Source organism: Gossypium hirsutum, chromosome A01, assembly GCF_007990345.1.
Source record: "Gossypium hirsutum isolate 1008001.06 chromosome A01, Gossypium_hirsutum_v2.1, whole genome shotgun sequence".
In the NCBI taxonomy this organism is placed as follows: Eukaryota; Viridiplantae; Streptophyta; class Magnoliopsida; order Malvales; family Malvaceae; genus Gossypium; species Gossypium hirsutum.
This window is the reverse complement of record NC_053424.1, coordinates 114,235,093-114,253,288: the sequence shown is the minus strand read 5'-3', so window position 1 is coordinate 114,253,288 and position 18,196 is coordinate 114,235,093.

Below are 18,196 nucleotides of genomic sequence, written 5' to 3'. Positions count from 1 at the left end.
CTACAGAAAAATTAACATTTTAAAGTTAAAGTTTCATCCAAGTAACAGAATTCAAGCTAAGTAAAAAAGAGTTAGCAAAACTTACTTATTGGTCTGACTATGAATTTCAAACATCTTCTTCTATATCTTTAGACATAAAGATCCAAGATGCTTCTCAGCAGCCTCTCTCATAGAAACCAACCTAGTCATGACTTTTCTTCTAATTATTTCCAACATTGTTAGGATGAGTTTATCTCTAGCTTCTAAAATGACCTGTAAGGAGAGCATGTAACATTTTGAGTTTGGGCCTAGTCAGAACAGTGGTTTCGAGACCACAAATACGATGAGGAAAATTTTATTTTTATTATATTTTTATGGTCTACAATTTCACGAAATGATTTCGTGAAAATTTCGTTAAAAAAATTAGACGTTTGGGCACTCAATTTAGTCAAAAGGACTAAATCATAAAAAGTGAATAAGTTGAGTTCTACATGCTAGAGGTGTCCAATTGTTATGAAAATTTTAAATTGGAGGACCTTATATGGCAATTAGACCATTGGTTAAGTTGGCGGAAAAAAATGGACATGGTTAGGCATGTTTTCAAAGTTTTTCATTAAGGGCATTTTAGTCATTTAGTTATTAAAATGAATTGAAAACAAAATTAAAAGCCAAATTTTGTCCATCTTCAACATCTTCGCAAAAAATTGGATGGAGAAACCATGGCTAGGGTTTTTCAAGCTTCCAAGCTCGATTGTAAGTCTATTCTAGCTCCGTTTTAATGATTTTACGTTTTTGCAATCCCCGTTACAAGATCTATCTATTTCTACCATTAATTTGCGCGAGGGTTCATGTTTAAAAATTGACCCATGTGTGACATGCGTGAATTTTGATGTCTGATAGTATAAAATGAGTGTTGGGTTTTAAATAAATGACTTTTACTAAGCGATTTTCGATGAAAATGTCCGAAATGACCATTTTGTAAAAGTTATAAAAATGGTATAAAAGGGTGTTTTGATGACAATTTTAGTTCTATATAGTTATGAAATTGGTTCAACTAGGCCTATAGAGTGAGAAAATTGAATAAAAATCACTTTACGAGCCTAGGGGCAAAAGTGTAATTTTGATAAAATTTACGGGTAAAAATGTAATTTACTAAAATATAATTTTTGGATCACATTAAATAATGTGACTAATAATTAGACTAAATGTGATATTATAGATCAAGGAGAAAGAGGATTGGACCTAGATCGGGCAAAAAATGGAAAATCGACAGTTAGGTTTCTTTTTGCTATTTTGGTGGCGAGGTAAGTTCGTGTGCCAATAATATTGCAATGCTATATTTTAATTGAAAATTCTATATTATTATTGCACGAATGGCATGATTTAATATATTGAAAAGTGATGAGAGATTGGTATATAAAATTTGTGAGAACAATGATATATGACTAGTAGCACATGAGATGTTTGATAGTTCAATCATTATGGCTTGCTATATAATAGCTGAATATACTGAGAATTTGATATAACATGATATTTTATTAAGTTGGATAATGTGTGAAAGAGTGAAAGGAAAGGTAAATCCATTTGTAAGTAAATACAATGTGTGAGGTATGTTAATTGCTTAAATGATGATTATATGATAAATGTACGCTTTTGACAAGGATATGATTTGAATGCTCAATGTATGAAAATTTATGAAACATTGACATGATTGATAATAAGAGGAAGAAAAATCTTGGTTGAATGAAATAGGATATTAAATGGATTCTTGAAAAAGAATTGATGGTAAAAAGGATCTAGCCCGGACGGGTGATCCAATCCCTATATAGCCCTCCTGAAGAATATGTGTAAATGGATTTAGTCCGGATGAGTAATCCGAATTAGGTTCTGAATTTAACCTGGACTGGAAATTTAGATCCGAGCTCATTAGAGTATATGTCGTTGCAGGGGATTTAGCCTGGACTGGTAATCCCGACAATACTCTATGAGTTTATATTACAGGGGTTTAGCCTAGACTAGTAATCCCGCTGTAAGAAATGAGGTTCACGGGAGTGTGCTTTTTAGAAAGGGAAAATACGAATTGACGGACATGAACTTGTAAAGTGATCTAGCCTCCCGAAGAATATGTGTGCTGAAATGGATTTAGCCCGGACGGGCAATCCAATTAGGATCTGAATTTAGCCTAGATTGGTAATTCAAATCCGAACTCATAAGGGTAATTGTCGCTGCGGGGGATTTAGCTTGGACTGGTAATCCCGACATTACCATATAAGTTTATACTACAGGGGATTTAGCTTAGACTGGTAATCCAGCCGTAAGAGCGAGGTTCGCGGGAGTGCGTACTTGAAATAATCACTTGTGGAATTGATGGTGAATGGGATATCCATCGAGATTCTGAGAAATTCAACAAGATTAATATGAGAAATGAAATAAAAAGGTTCTTGTCATGATAAACTCATTTATGTTATATGATACTATTATGATGCATATGAATTGTCATGTTTGGACGAGTGTTGTGCTAAATGATAGCACAAGTAAATACTCGAAACCCATGGACTTGTGATAAGAATGAAAATGAATGAGTGACACTTACGAGAGTAATTTCATGAAAATCTTGTGATGGTGTCATTATATTGTACTAAAATATTTTGGACAGCAGCTTTAGTCCTACTTTGAAAATCCACCAAAAATTTTGGAAGTTGAATTGTAAGTAAAAGAATCTCGAATTATGAGATATTTGAATGTTTGTGAAATAGAGTCAGAGTGATCTCGGACTCCCCTATCTTAACTTTAGAAAATCATTAAAAATTGTATGAAATAATCATGGGTTATAAATTACATGCTTAAAATCCTTAATGAGTCTATTTTTAAGGGAAATAGACGAGAGCATCATCTGAGTCCCGTCTATTTTCAAGGGAAATAGACAAGAGCATCATCTGAGTCCCGTACTATGATATAAGTAAATTTTAGTGAAGAAAGGTCGAAGCTGTCAAACAAAAAAATAGGGGAGACTTTGAATAATAAAATTTACTTATTGGCTAGACCAAAAATTCTGAAAATTTTATGGTGAGAAGATATATGAGTCTAGTTTCTAGAAAAATTAGTGGTTCTTAATTTGGAGTGTCGTAGATTCGTATATAAATAATTTAGTGACCATGACTTGAGAAAACAGCTTAACTGGACTTTGAATAAATATAAAGGAATTGAAAAATAGCATGTTAATACATTGCTTATTGTTTTCCATTTCTTTTAGTGTTGTCAGGTCGGCTCGGGGTTGGAGATCGTCGGAGGCAGCATCACACTATCAAGCCAATACCTTTGGAGTATCAATACATATGTTAGAAATATCAAGTGAATGGCATGTATAGGGACCTAGTTCTATGAAATGTGTTATTATGATTTGGCCAAAGTATTGGCCTATTTTGAGCTATTGTATATGGCCATGAGATGTGGCTCATATTGATTATGGTTTGTAAGTATAGGTAGTCAAGTTATGATTTATTGCTTATGATGTGAAGATATGATTATATTTGTTTGTCATGCATGGTTGGCAATATGTCATGTGTGTTTTATGACCGTGAATTAAATGTGTAATATGAAATTAAATTAATAATGCTTTGAACATGGAAGTTTGATAATAAGTTGAAATAAATTGGCACAAAGATAACTATGGTATGACTAGTCTTGGTTTAATGTGAGAATGTGTAACACATGCATGTTGATAGGTAAATGATATGTTTGTATCATAATTGAGGATGTTGAATGCCATTAGATCCATGTATAAGTGTGTGCATGTAAGGGTGACAAAAAGGCTTGGAAAATAGCCTAAAAGTTAACTACATGGGATGAGACATGGCCGTGTGTCTCAACTATGTGAGGGACACAGCCTAGTGACACTAGGCCGTGTGGCCTGGTTATGTGATTCAATTTATCTCCTGACGTCATAAACAGAGAGTTACACGGCCTAAGGACACGGGTGTGTTGATGGTACACGGGCGTATGACCTTATTTCATGGCAAAATTTTCTAAGTTTTTCCCAGAGCTTTCCAAAGTTCTCGGTTTAGTCTCGAACCCTTTCTAAAGTATGTTTTGGGTTTCGTAAACCAAAATAAGGGACTATGTGCATGTGATTGAATGTTTTAAAATATAAATGAAATTTTATGGCCCGGTTTGCATGGTTGTTTGTGTTTAAGTCCGGTAATTCCTTGTACCCTGTCCCGAAATAGGACACGGGTGAGGGGTGTTACAGAGCAAGTCCTTAAATAACTCCAACAACAATTATACAACATGTAGTGATAAATAGTCAGATTAAAAAAAAATAAATTTTAACCTTGTTGAAACATTCACTGTTTTTGTTTAGTAGTAGATTAGATTTGCATCTGGTTGAGAAGTAGGCTCTTGACCAAGTCTTTGGATCCTTGTAACACAGCCAAGCCTCAGCAGATTCTAACAGTGACCTCATTTCAAACATTGTTTCTTCAAATTGTCTTGGAAAAGTTACTTAGCAACTTTCCAGTAAGTGATATGCATAACTTGGCCTCTAAATCCTTCCATGTTTTTAAAATTGTTGTAAAGATGTCTGGCACAATTTCTTGCTTCAGCATTAGGGAACAACAAAGAAATTGCTTCTATTAAACCCTATAAAACAATTAAAACAACATGATAATCAATCGTTTTTATATAAACAATTTAGGGTATCGCATGATTTTATAGTACCTTTTGTTTGTCAGACAAAAAGCATATATTGTAGGAGTTGTCGATATCCAAATCCCTCTGTAACAGCTCGAGGAACCAAAACCATGATTGTTTATTTTCACTCTCAACTGCAGCAAAAGCCACTGGATATATACAATTATTGGCATCAACCCCAACAGCAGCAAGCAAATGTCCACCACAATATCCCTTTAGCCAACACCCTCTAACCCTATAATTCTCCTACGGCTAGTTAACCAACCTAATTTGCATACTTCAAGTCATATATAAAGCATCTGAAATAGCCTACAGTCTAATTTACATATGGTTGTTGTACCAGGGTTGCTTCTCCTTAACTCAAGTAAATAATCACGTATATTGGCATATTGGGCTTTATGATTCCCTTGAACTAGTTCCAGAGCCCTAATCTTAGCCCTCATACAATTAGTCCAAGACACTATTGTTCCAAAATCTACCCTAATATCATTTTATAAATATGTTAAGGAATAATTGGGATTAACTTGAAATTTGTGTAAATAATGTCTAGCCATCCATTTTGAAGTAATACTCTTATTTTTCATTACCTTGCCATACTTATGGTGGTTGACTAAAATCTTAATTTGCCAACTCCCATCCATTGGATCATTGGGATTTAATTTGGATGCCCATAACGTCCATGGACAACTAGGTACACAGACTGCTTTCACCCTAAGCTTGTCATTCCTAGTTAGTTTGGTTACTACCCTATTTATCCTTCCATACTATTTAACTACATCTTTTTAAATGTCTCTACTAGGGAAAACCAAACCCTTTATCAATATAGGGTTCCTCATATCAGTTTGAGGATTGAATAGAGGGTACTTTTTATTCCAATATTTATCATAATCTACGTCATTAGTCAAATCCTCATCATTATTACTATCAAAATCATCTTCTAAACCCCAAAAACCTGAACCTAGTAAGTAGTCTAACTCCTTCTATATCATTTCACCTACTAGTTCAACCTCTGGTTCATCTACCCTATCAGCATCAGACTCAAAAGAATTAGAATAAGAAGTATCTGACTCATAAGCTTTATATGAACTATCATCTGAGTCAGACGCTTCACCTCCAAAATCTCCCTCTAAAGTATTTTGTTCAACATCAAACCTTAAACCAAAAAGGGAAAATAAAACATTATATTAGTATCAACAAATTACACAGCAATTCAAACCTAAATAAACATTATATCAACTCCAGTTCAATTTCAAACAACACCACTAATGAATTTATGAACATTTTAGGATCGGACAGCAGTCGATATTCACATTTGGACAACATTAAAATACATAATCTATAACATGAAAACAATAGTCATTATTCACATTTTGACAACATAAATATGCGCATTAAGAGATATTATGACAGTAGCTGTAAATTACATTTGGAAAGCATAAATATGCACATTAAGAGATGTTTTGACAACAGCTGTAAATTACAAGTGCAAATTGTTAACATATTGTGGCAAAATTGGGAAACTTCAATCCTTACTTGGACAATTAGAGTGAAGTTAACATTATATACATCTTTAAATCAATTATTTGTTATACATTTGCATCAAACTACACCCGAGTTAAAATGAAAAGCTGAACATAGACATAAGCATAAAGGACTGACAAAGAATAAGGTTTGTTTTGCTAGGACAACAACAAAAATTGAGCAATCACAATTCTTATTATCAATCTGCAAGCCTGAGAAGATTGTGGATTTCAAAAATTTAACTGTTGGCTTAAAGGTCTAAAGTCAAATACAGAGTTGGCTATAACATGTAATTAAGTAATGAAACCTACATTTATAATTTATTGAAGGAATCAGCCTGCTGCAGTACCTATAAATGATTAAGTTCTAGCTATACAAATTATATTAAAAATAAGATGATCATTACAAAAAAAAAAGAAATGCCCTTTTGATAAACCATAAAAGTAACATGTTTTAATCCTATTCTTGACACGCTTTTGGATGATTTATTATGTAAATTAGTGAATTTGATGCTATTTTTAAATTCATGTTTTTATACTTAGGTGAGCATAGGGAAGTGAAATGAGCAAAAAAATAGGCCAAAATCAGACAAAAAGAGTTGTTTTCAAGAACCACACGGCTTAGGCATTTCCACTCGGGCTTGGCACACGCCCGTGTGAGCCACACGGGCTGGACACATGCCCATGTGCCAGCCCGTGTTGACATCGCTCTATGTTTCCCAAACACGTGGAAAAACCTAATTTTTAGGCTTTCTGAGCATTCTAAAGTCTATAAATACACACTAGAAGAGGACCTAAGGGGACACGTTGAGAAGAACGAAGAAAAGACTCGAAGAACGCCACCAGATTCATTTCAGAAGCGGATCTCTTTTAAGATTGAAGGTCTCCATTTAATTTTTTTTAGAAGTTTTCTTGTGATTATTTATGTCTTGTTGTTTTCCTAACTTTGGGATGATGTTATTCCAAATTATAAACTAAATCCCCTAGATACCTAGGGAAGATGAAACCTATATGAATCTTATTATTTGATTTCTGAATTACATCATAAATACTTGATTCTTGTTCTCAATTATATATGCTTATTTCGTGTTTAATATTTTTAGGATATTAATTCATACTTAATGTGCTTATTTTAGTGGAGCAAAAGTCTGTGTTTAAGAGTAGATCTAGTATAATTGAGTGGAGTTGCATACAATCCTAGAAATAGGATGACAAATCTACCGGATTAGAGTCAAATCTAATAGGGGAATCCATAGATCGAGTTAATGCGATAATAAGGGTTTTAATTAGAAAGAGGTTTCAATTAATCAACCTAGAGTTAGCTGTTTTTACTCTAGAAAGAGATATGAACATAATTTAGGGATTTCTACGGATCAAACCGCAAGTGAATAAATCATTTAATTTAGATTCAGAATAATAAGTGGAGTTTAGGTAGATTCTTTCATGGTTATTGTCTATCTCATTTGTTTTCTTCAAATATTTTCCTAATTCATTCTCTGTTGTGTTCTTAGTAATTAGTTAGTTAATTTTAGATTAAAAACAATCCCATTAATTTGTCAGTTAAATAATAGAAAAATAGTCATTACTAGTATTTTAGTCCTCATGGATACGATATTCCTGACTCACCATAGCTGTACTATTATTCGGTAGGTGCATTTGCCTTTGTCGTAATTTTAGTTAGTTTAGTGGCCATCACTTTTCACTAGCAGTAACATGTAATTAAGTAAACAATGTATTTTTCAGTTTCTTAATCTTAGCCTGAACTAGTAGTACATTGCAAATAACATAATATGACCCATGGCAACAATGTAAATAGACACACACATATTAAATATAAATTTAAATCCATAAAAAGTTTTGTACTTATATTCATACATTTATACGAACATAAGAAAGACATGCAAATTTACAAGAACAAGTACAAATGAAACTCATGAAGAAACCATGGATAATGTGGAGAGATTTTAAATGTGGACGATCAAAGATGGTGAACCTCAAAAGCTTTGCATCAAAAGCAATGCTCATGGATTCCAATCCATGGAATCCAATGATTTTCAAGTTCTCAAGAAGCCCAAATTTTGAGACATAGACAAAGCTGCTTCATTGCTAAGGTGGTTTACTAATATTAATGGTCTTAACGAAAAAAGTAGAGGGAGTTGGTTGATGATGACTTAAGATTTTTGGGGTTATTCAACTCTATTTGCCAACCAAAATGTGTTGGATTTTGTACGTTTTTAGCTGAGAAATGAAGGTGAAGCTTATTGTTAGGTGCAATTATGGCTGATAAGAGGCCGTATTCACTATAAAGGAACCGAAATCTTTTAGTATTCATTGTTGGATTGTGCTCATCAAAGTTTGTAATGAACACAAAAACTGTAGTGGGAACATCTTCTTTGGTGCCATGGTGAACCAATGCCAGTTTCCATAGAAATTTCCATCGGGTTGACAAGAAAATCGTTTGGATAGCAGATTCAAAAGGAAGTAAAGAAATTATGTAGAAAAGTAGTTCATCTGGTAAACTACTTATGAAATCTTCCTGATTGGCAACTCTCTATAGTACTTGTATTTATTAATAAGAAAGATTTTCATTTTCTGAATAAAGTAGATAACTTGAATCCATTCTATATTAATAACAACAATAGTACACACGATAGAGTGTTAGATTATGAGTTTCCATACAAGATTTCACACATATAAGAAAAGCAAAATAAGTGAAATAATTCCATCTAAAATGAAATTAATGAAAGAAAGCCAAAACAGATGTAGTAGAACAGATGATTGTGAATGTAATTTTTTTTTATATTGGTTCCGTCTGTTTTTTTTTTAAAAGATTGCAAGGTAAATCAACATAAAATCAGCAGTAAGAAAGAAAAGTATGGAATACCTACAAAAGGATTGTGAACAAATAAGCCGATTTATATCAGAAAAAATCGGATTGAGAAACAAATTATTCAAAAACCGTGAAGAATTGGAAAATATAATGATTAAGAACAAAAATGATTATCATCTTCTTATTTGTCGACAACCACTTGATTTTAAGTCTTAAAATTCATTATGAATTTGATTTTTATTGTTTTAGTATTAAAAATTTGAACTTCCAAGTAGGATTAAGCTTAGTTGTACATTACTTTTTAGGTGTAAAAATATTTTCGAAAAGTTTGGTTTAATATTTAAAGGGATAGATATTAAAATTACACATGAATTTTATTTCAGTATGTAATGTTATATGGTACAATTATTTACATTAAACTTTGGTTGTATTTAATTTTTACAAGTCACTAGCAACATTATCAATGTAGTATCATTTTATGTTTATATATTGCACATACAAATAGTTATATTAATCCAGTATGAAAATAGATAGATATATTCATTTCTTTAAATCATTTAATTTAGATTTAGAATAATAAGTGGAGTTTTGGTGGATTCTTTCATGGGTATTGTCTATCTCAATTGTTTTCTTCAAATATTTTCTTAATTCATTCTCTGTTGTGTTCTTAGTAATTAGTTAGTTAATTTTAGATTAAAAACAATCCCATTAATTTGTCAGTTAAATAATAGAAAAACAGTCATTACTAGTATTTTAGTCCTCATGGATACGATATTCCTGACTCACCAGAGCTGTACTATTATTTGGTAGGTGCACTTGCCTTTGTCGTAATTTTAGTTAGTTTAGTGACCATCACTTTTTTGCCAACAGTAACATGTAATTAAGTAAAAAATGTATTTTTCAATTTCTTAATCTTAGCCTAAACTAGTAGTACATTGCAAATAACATAATATGACCCATGTCAACAATGTAAACAGACACACATATTAAATTTAAATTTAAATCCATAAAAAGTTTTGTACTTATATTCATGCATTTATACGAACACAAGAAAGACATGCAAATTTACAAGAACAAGTACAAATGAAACTCATGAAGAAACCATGGATAATATGGAGAGATTTTAAATGTGGACGATTAAATATGGTGAACCTCAAAAGCTTTGCATCAAAAGCAATGCTCATGGATTCCAATCCATGGAATCCAATGATTTTCAAGTTTTCAAGAAGACCAAATTTCGAGACATAGACAAAGCTGCTTCATTGCTAAGGTGGTTTACTAATATTAATAGTCTTAACGAAAAAAGTAGAGGGAGTTGGCTGATGATGACTTAAGATTTTTGGGGTTATTCAACTCTATTTGCCAACCAAAATGTGTTGGATTTTGTACGTTTTCAGCTGAGAAATGAAGGTGAAGCTTATTGTTAGGTGCAATTATGGCTGATAAGAGGCCGTATTCACTATAAAGGAACCGAAATCTTTTAGTATTCCTTGTTGGATTGTGCTCATCAAAGTTTGTAATGAACACAAAAACTGTAGTGGGAACATCTTCTTTGGTGCCATGGTGAACCAATGCCAGTTTCCATAGAAATTTCCATCGGGTTGATAAGAAAATCGTTTGGATAGTAGATTCAAAAGGAAGTAAAGAAATTATGTAGAAAAGTAGTTCATCTGGTAAACTACTTATGAAATCTTCCTGATTGGCAACTCTCTATAGTACTTGTATTTATTAATAAGAAAGATTTTCATTTTCTGAATAAAGTATACAACTTGAATCCATTCTATATCAATAACAACAATAGTACACACGATAGAGTGATAGATTATGAGTTTCCATACAGGATTTCACACATATAAGAAAAGCAAAATAAGTGAAATAATTCCATCTAAAATGAAATTAATGAAAGAAAGCCAAAACAGATGTAGTAGAACAGATGATTGTGAATGTAATTTTTTTTATATTGGTTCCGTCTGTTTTTTTTTTAAAAGATTGCAAGGTAAATCAACATAAAATTAGCAGTAAGAAAGAAAAATATGGAATACCCACAAAAGGATTGTGAACAAACAAGCTGATTTAGATCAGAAAAAATCTGATTAAGAAACAAATTATTCAAGAACCGTGAAGAATTGAAAAATATAATGATTAAGAACAAAAATGATTATCATCTTCTTATTTGTCGACAACCACTTGTTTAAGTCTTAAAATTCATTATGAATTTGATTTTTATTGTTTTAGTATTAAAAATTTGAACTTCCAAGTAGAATTGAGCTTAGTTGTACATTACTTTTTAGGTGTAAAAATATTTTTGAAATGTTTGGTTTAATATTTAAAGGGATAGATATTAAAATTACACATGAATTTTATTTCAGTATGTAATGTTATATGGTACAATTATTTACATTAAACTTTGGTTGTATTTAATTTTTACAAGTCACTAGCAACATTATCAATGTAGTATCATTTTATGTTTATATATTGCACATACAAATAGTTATATTAATCCAATATGAAAATAGATAGATATATTCATTTCTTTAAATATGTGTAATTGAATCAAAATTAAAGTTTAATGTGTACATTTGAACCATAACTAAAGTTTCATGTACGTAAGTGCACCAAATCGAAGTTCATGTATCAATTTGCACATTAAAACTAAGTTCATATGTGGTTTTGATATTTATCCCATATTTAAATGTTTAGTGTTGCTATAAAAAAGCATTTTTGAGAAGATAAAATGTCAATTCTAAATATTATGTTGTAAAGGAAAACTATATATATAAATGATATTTAAAAATATTATGATTCGGAAATTTATTTTAACTCATTAATATTTTGATATATAGAATATAAATTTTAAATATTTATAAGCAATTAATATAAGTTATTTATAAATTAAATTAAATTTGATTATATAAACTATTTTTGAGATATTAAAGTATAGCCATTATAAAAATCAAATATATAGTGTTATATATTTGAAATAAATTTCAATAAAAAATAATTGTATTAAATATTACATAGAATTTATTAGATAATAGATAAGGGTTAAAAATATCATTTGACTTCAAAATTGCTTTTCTCAAACGCCAAAGCTATAAAATTAGTTTTGCTGTGAGTTTAGAAGCACTTTTGACTTCATAGGTTGTCTATTAGCTCTTTATGGATTTTAAATTATTTTTTACCCCAACAACTATTTTGAAATGCAATGGAGAACAAAACTTTAATAAAATAAATAAGGTCATAATAATGTTTTATAATTTATTATAAAATATATATTTCACATATTTTTATATTAAATTTTGTATTAGATGTAAAAATAATGTTTAACACCCCTTACTCAGACTGTCAACAATTCCCAATAAGCAATGTTACATTCAGTATTTGGAGGCATCGTTAATCTTACAATTCATAATTTAAACTCTAATAAACCTTATTGTGTTATTATATAATTGTAATATGTGAGTATTTGCAACCTACTATACAATTTTGAACTTCAAACATCAAATTTTAACCACCAAATATACTGAACTATAACCAAACATCATTTATCATATTTGAAAATTTTCAAGACTCATACACATTCACATACTTGTAAAACAAACATAGTCTACAACTTCATACATACCACATTTGCAAGTTAATATCCATCCTTACAGGCTAACTTAAAAGTATAATAATAATACCGTTGACAAACTTTATTGCCGCCTAAGTAAATGCCAAATATAATCACAAATATACATAGCTAAAACAAACTAATTACACTGCTTTGGGTGTGACTTTGGCAAGGCAGACTTCGATGGTAGTATTCATGATTGATCCACAACCTACATGAGGAAAAGAAATCTGCATACTAAACATTAAAACCTGTTTAGCGGTACTCCAATAAATTCCATTTCAGCCCTTTAAAATATTAGTGATTCATTAGTTAATTAAGTCATCTTTTTTTTTGTTTTTATAATTAGGGAAGGTAATGGGGTTGTTTAGGAGTGAACTCAAGCTCTCACGCCTACTCTTACCTCTAGGCAAATAGGCTATTAACCTTAAGTCATGTTTTGGTAATACATGAATTAACCAATCTTCTTCAATTTCCTATTTATTATTCTTTCATATTATGAAATTGTTTACACTTAGCTTATTAAGCAAACTTCATTATCCAATTACAATTCTAATCATATTCATACAAATCTCAAATTTATTTTCACTTGTTTAAGCAATTACCACTTTCAAGTACCTTATCATACTCAATTTGGCCCTACTCCTCTAAGCCAATTCATTCACACATATACCTATTATTTATCACACAACTAACTTATAAGGAACCAAGCCTTTTTACAGGATCTTGATTGAAAGTATTAAACATACGTAATTTGTTGAGACTATTTGAGACTATTTAATCATAATTCGAGGTTCATGGACAATTATAACTCTTTCCATCTTCTCACAAGTTCATACTTGCCTTTTAATTAGTTCCATTGTATATTTCATTATGCAATACTTACTTCCATAAAATTGTCAAGTTTATCATCTAGATTAAGAGGCATAATACATTTGTGTCACATTATGATTCCAATCACAAAGATCATATCAAAATATCTATACCAAATTTACTAACATGCATCAACCTTATATTCTTTTCAATAAAGATATATTAAATTATTCACTTCATTTAGCTAATTCATTAATCACATACAAGCGCACTTGCTTATTGGTATATTTGCGATCTAAGTCCCTCTCAACTTATATCAATAAATAAAGTAATCATTTATCAATTATTATGGTCTAATTTTCATTATCAAGAATACATATACCAACCAAAATTTCTACACAAAAAGGTACGAATTGTCACTAAGTCCAATTACTTAATTATAAAATTCCACGATAAACACTTTGTTCAATTAAAAATTAGCCAATTATCATTCAAGTCCCTTTACTATTTTCACCATTCATTACACTCTTTTGAAAATATTCAAGTTAGGCATAAATATTCTAAAGTTTGTCTTACATCACAGAATTACTATTTGTGTCTTGGAATTGTGTTGTTACAGACACAACATTTTCCCATTTCAGCTACTTTATCGGCTACATTCTACAGACTAGTAATCTTGATGCCAAAAATAGGGAAAAAAAAGTAAGGCAGGTGGCGACGGGACACGTCTACTTCAAGGAGTTGAGGAAAACGATGGCAGTCATGAAAGGTAAGGTGGATGTTCGTACAACTATATTCCTAACAACTAGAAAGTTTCTAGGTGATAGAGTTTTTCAACTAGCAAGCGTGTATCTCAACAAAGTCATATGGAGTTGATCTCTTTAACAGGCAGTGTAATTGCAAGAGGCTTGACCATGCCCCAACGTGCGTGTGTCGGGGCTTAAGAATATGCAATTAGATGTGGAAGTGAAGTGCGGTATCTGCAAACGAACAAGTCAAATTGTAATATAGTTAGTTTACAATGAAAAAATTGGAAAGTATTTCGAGGATCGTATCCAAGGGATTTCTATATTGGAGAAAATTATTATTAAATTAATTACCTGAAAATAATTACTAACCTAGTCGAGGCACGAATTACTAGTGCAGATTCAAGATGAAATTAAAACTAAGCCTAGGTTAAATTATTGGAACTTTATATTCCTAGTTTTGACGATGCGAGTTACTTAGCCAAGACTAAATTGAATTAGAAATTATCAATTAAGAAAATATTTACCGTTAATTGAATTATTTATCACTCTTAACTAGGAATACCCTTTCGGTCTCATCTTTGCTAAGAGTTACCACCTAAGATACCCTTTTGGTCTCCCCTAGGCATACGAATTCCCTTTTGATCTCACCGCTTAAAACTTAAAACTTAAAACTTAAAATTTTTTAACTGATTACAACCCAAAATTTTAGAACAAAATTCCCTTGAATGTTGTGTTTTGATTGGTGTTGGTGTTGGACAAAAACTACCCTTGCAGTCATTTTCTCCTTGTAAGGCTTTAGTATTGCGATATCCTAGGCAGTATCGAACTTGAGAGTCTTGAGGGAGTCTCAATACCGCGATACCTGATCTGTCTTAATTTGATATGTCAAATTAGGCTACTCTTTATACTTAATGAACTTATTCTCGAGTAATTTTAATGTTTTTTCATAGTTTTCGTTTATTTTTCATTTTTTAGCACATACTGACTTCCAAAGCAAAAGCACTATAAATAAAATATGAACATAATTAATTAAAATATAAATTTAAAACATAATTTTTTATTAAAAAAATCATCAACTCCAAAATATGTGTGTGATGAGGGGAGGGGATCAATATTTAAATATTGGTTTGTAAGGTGAAATTAATATATATAAAAGATGTATTGGGGGAGGGGTTGTCGTGACCGATTGTCAGGCGGCATTGCCCTGACACCCTTATTACTGATGTGACCAATCAATTATGGTAATCTCACCTCCAATACACTGTAGAAAATTTTGTATTTCAAATTTTAATCTAGGGTCGCCACTTAATCGGGTGACATCAGTATTACCCGTAACTTTCCAAATTTCCTTTGTATTTGATGCAATTGCCTGTATTTCTTCAATAAAATTTCAATGCTGCCATACAAATTGATGACACCGATTAAAAAACATTTCTTTTTCACTTGGAATGATTTGATTATGATTGGAGTATTTTTAAGGGTGGTGCCGCTTAATACATGGCAATATCGAAAAACACTATTCAAAGCATATTATTCTCATACGACAACTATTTTTTCTTGTTTATTTTTTTTGTATTATTAATGTAAAAGAGCCTATCTTTTTCTTTCTAAAATGTCTTAAAAAATATATTAAAAAGGAAAAGACTGAAATAACTCCTCAGCGAACAAAAAGGAAGCTAACAACACCTCTCCTTTTGGTGATGCTTGTCAATAACCATCAATTATGCAAAAAGAGAAGCTAATGACACTTTCATTTTGGTGATGCTACTCAAAATTCAAAGAGAAATTATTTAAATCTATTTTTTTATATTCACATACTCTGCATTAAATGACATATACACAATTGATCTCATGACCAACGGACAAAAATAGTATATATGAATTTTTTTTAGTGAATTACAATAACAGTGTAAAGTTCGAACAACAAACCTGATTAGCGCGATTCGAATCTAAGTCACACATGAAATAGTAAATACCTTTGACCATCAAGCCATCACATAAGGTTCATATATGATCGTATTTAAGTCTATCAAAAGTATGTAATAATAAACTACTCAATACCACTTAGTATTATTTGGATCAATTACCTAATAAAGGCAACTAATATCTACTAATTGTTTTTAAAGGTATTGATAGGAGCATGGAAGGGATTTAATTAAGCATCCAAGTTCAAGAAAATATTTCATGATTTAATCAACTTGTTTTGCTGAAGGGTTGTTATTTATTATCATTTTTCTTAGAAAAGTGGAGGTATATATAACTTTTCTATCCTTTGGTCCAGTTTATTAGATTCCAAAATAATCTAGAGGATCGACATCAGCTACTTATATTCGAGTTTGAAAATACTTACAATTGATTAGGAGGGTGGAAGGGCATATTTTTCTTTGATTAGTTTATTTTTAATTAATTCTAATTTCTATTCCTGTTTCCAGATTGGGTTGAATCACATTCAAGCCCAATCAGCCTCAATTGCACCAAGGCCCAACATCACTCCTTTTGGACCCAACTTGTTCTAATAACTATGAAGACAAAGAAAGTGAAGGATTATTATTATTTTTTTGTTTGGTTAAATTGTGCAAAAGTAAAGAAAATGATTATTTATAATATTTTTTCTAATTATATTTTTTTTATAAAATAACTTACCTAAAAAGTTAATAATATAAAAATGCATCCTAAATAAAACATCACTTTCATTTCTCCAACTTTGGTAAAGGATATTTGATTTTCTTTACTTTCCCTTAAATAAAAAAGTCATCCAAACAAGGGAAAGGATGTTGCTTTCCCTTACTTTTGTTTCCTTTGTTTTTATTCAATCAAAACATAAACATAAGGTTAGGGTTTTAAGGACTTCCTTTATTATCGTATTCCAATGATTTCGTCATTGTCCGATCTCTTCCTTCAGCAAAGAAACATGTTGAGGCAAAGCTTTTTCCTTTCTTTTCTAACTTTATAGTTTAATTTTCCTTGAAATGGCCTAAAAGTCCATCGATTTAAACTCAAATTCCTAATGGAGAATCTCTCTAATCCGTGTACACCATCGTAGGATGGCCATCTGACCCCAAAATGCTACTATTCTCAATGAAACATTCTCCTTGACCTTCTAGATTGAGTCGTTGTTAGTAGGAACTCTTTAACTAACTCTTAACCAAATTTAGTATGTTTAAGCCTCATTTTTTAATGATATTTTTATTCTCTTTTCTCTAATATTTCTCTGCCCATTTGCTTTTGTAAGTCCCGTTTGGGCCTCGTTGAAATAAGAGACTTTCTTCCGTATTTTATTTTATTTTCGTTTGGGTATTTTTGTTTGCTTTAATTATGGTTATGGTTATATTTTGTTACTGGTTCAAGGTAAAAGTGTGTTAATAGTTTGATTGTAGTTTTATCGTGGTTATAGTTTTGGTTAAAGGGAAAATGACAAATGGGTTAACGAAGGGTTGCCAAGTTGATTGAGTTAGAAGTGAGGCATGAGGATGGGGTTTGAGTTGTTGATACTAATGGATTCATGATTGTGGACCCCCATAAAGAAAAAGTTAAAAAAAGACTTATGAAAAAGTTTTAATTTGTATAATTGATGAATCCATCCAAATTTTTTAAAATGATTATTTTATAAAATTTTTTTTCCACCACCAAAACTCAAAAACACTTAGTCCTATTACTTACATAAACATTCATCATTTTTCTCAAATATCTCTTATTCTCTCATGCTCTAAAATTTTTATAATATATGTCATTAATCTTTTAATACTTTTAAATAAGTCTTCCTAATTTGATAATAACTCTTCTAAGCTTTATTGATTAATATCTAAAAAATTAGGATTGTAACTTTTCTTATGAACGATTGGGATTTGTATGCAAGATTCTTTTTTATTCGTCAAATGATTTTGGGATATTAATTTTGTATCAGATCCCTAATATCTTGATTGAGTAATAACTTTTATAGGTTAATTAATAGAAATACCAAGAGAAATTAGGATTGATTGTCATTATAGTCTCGAATTTCTTG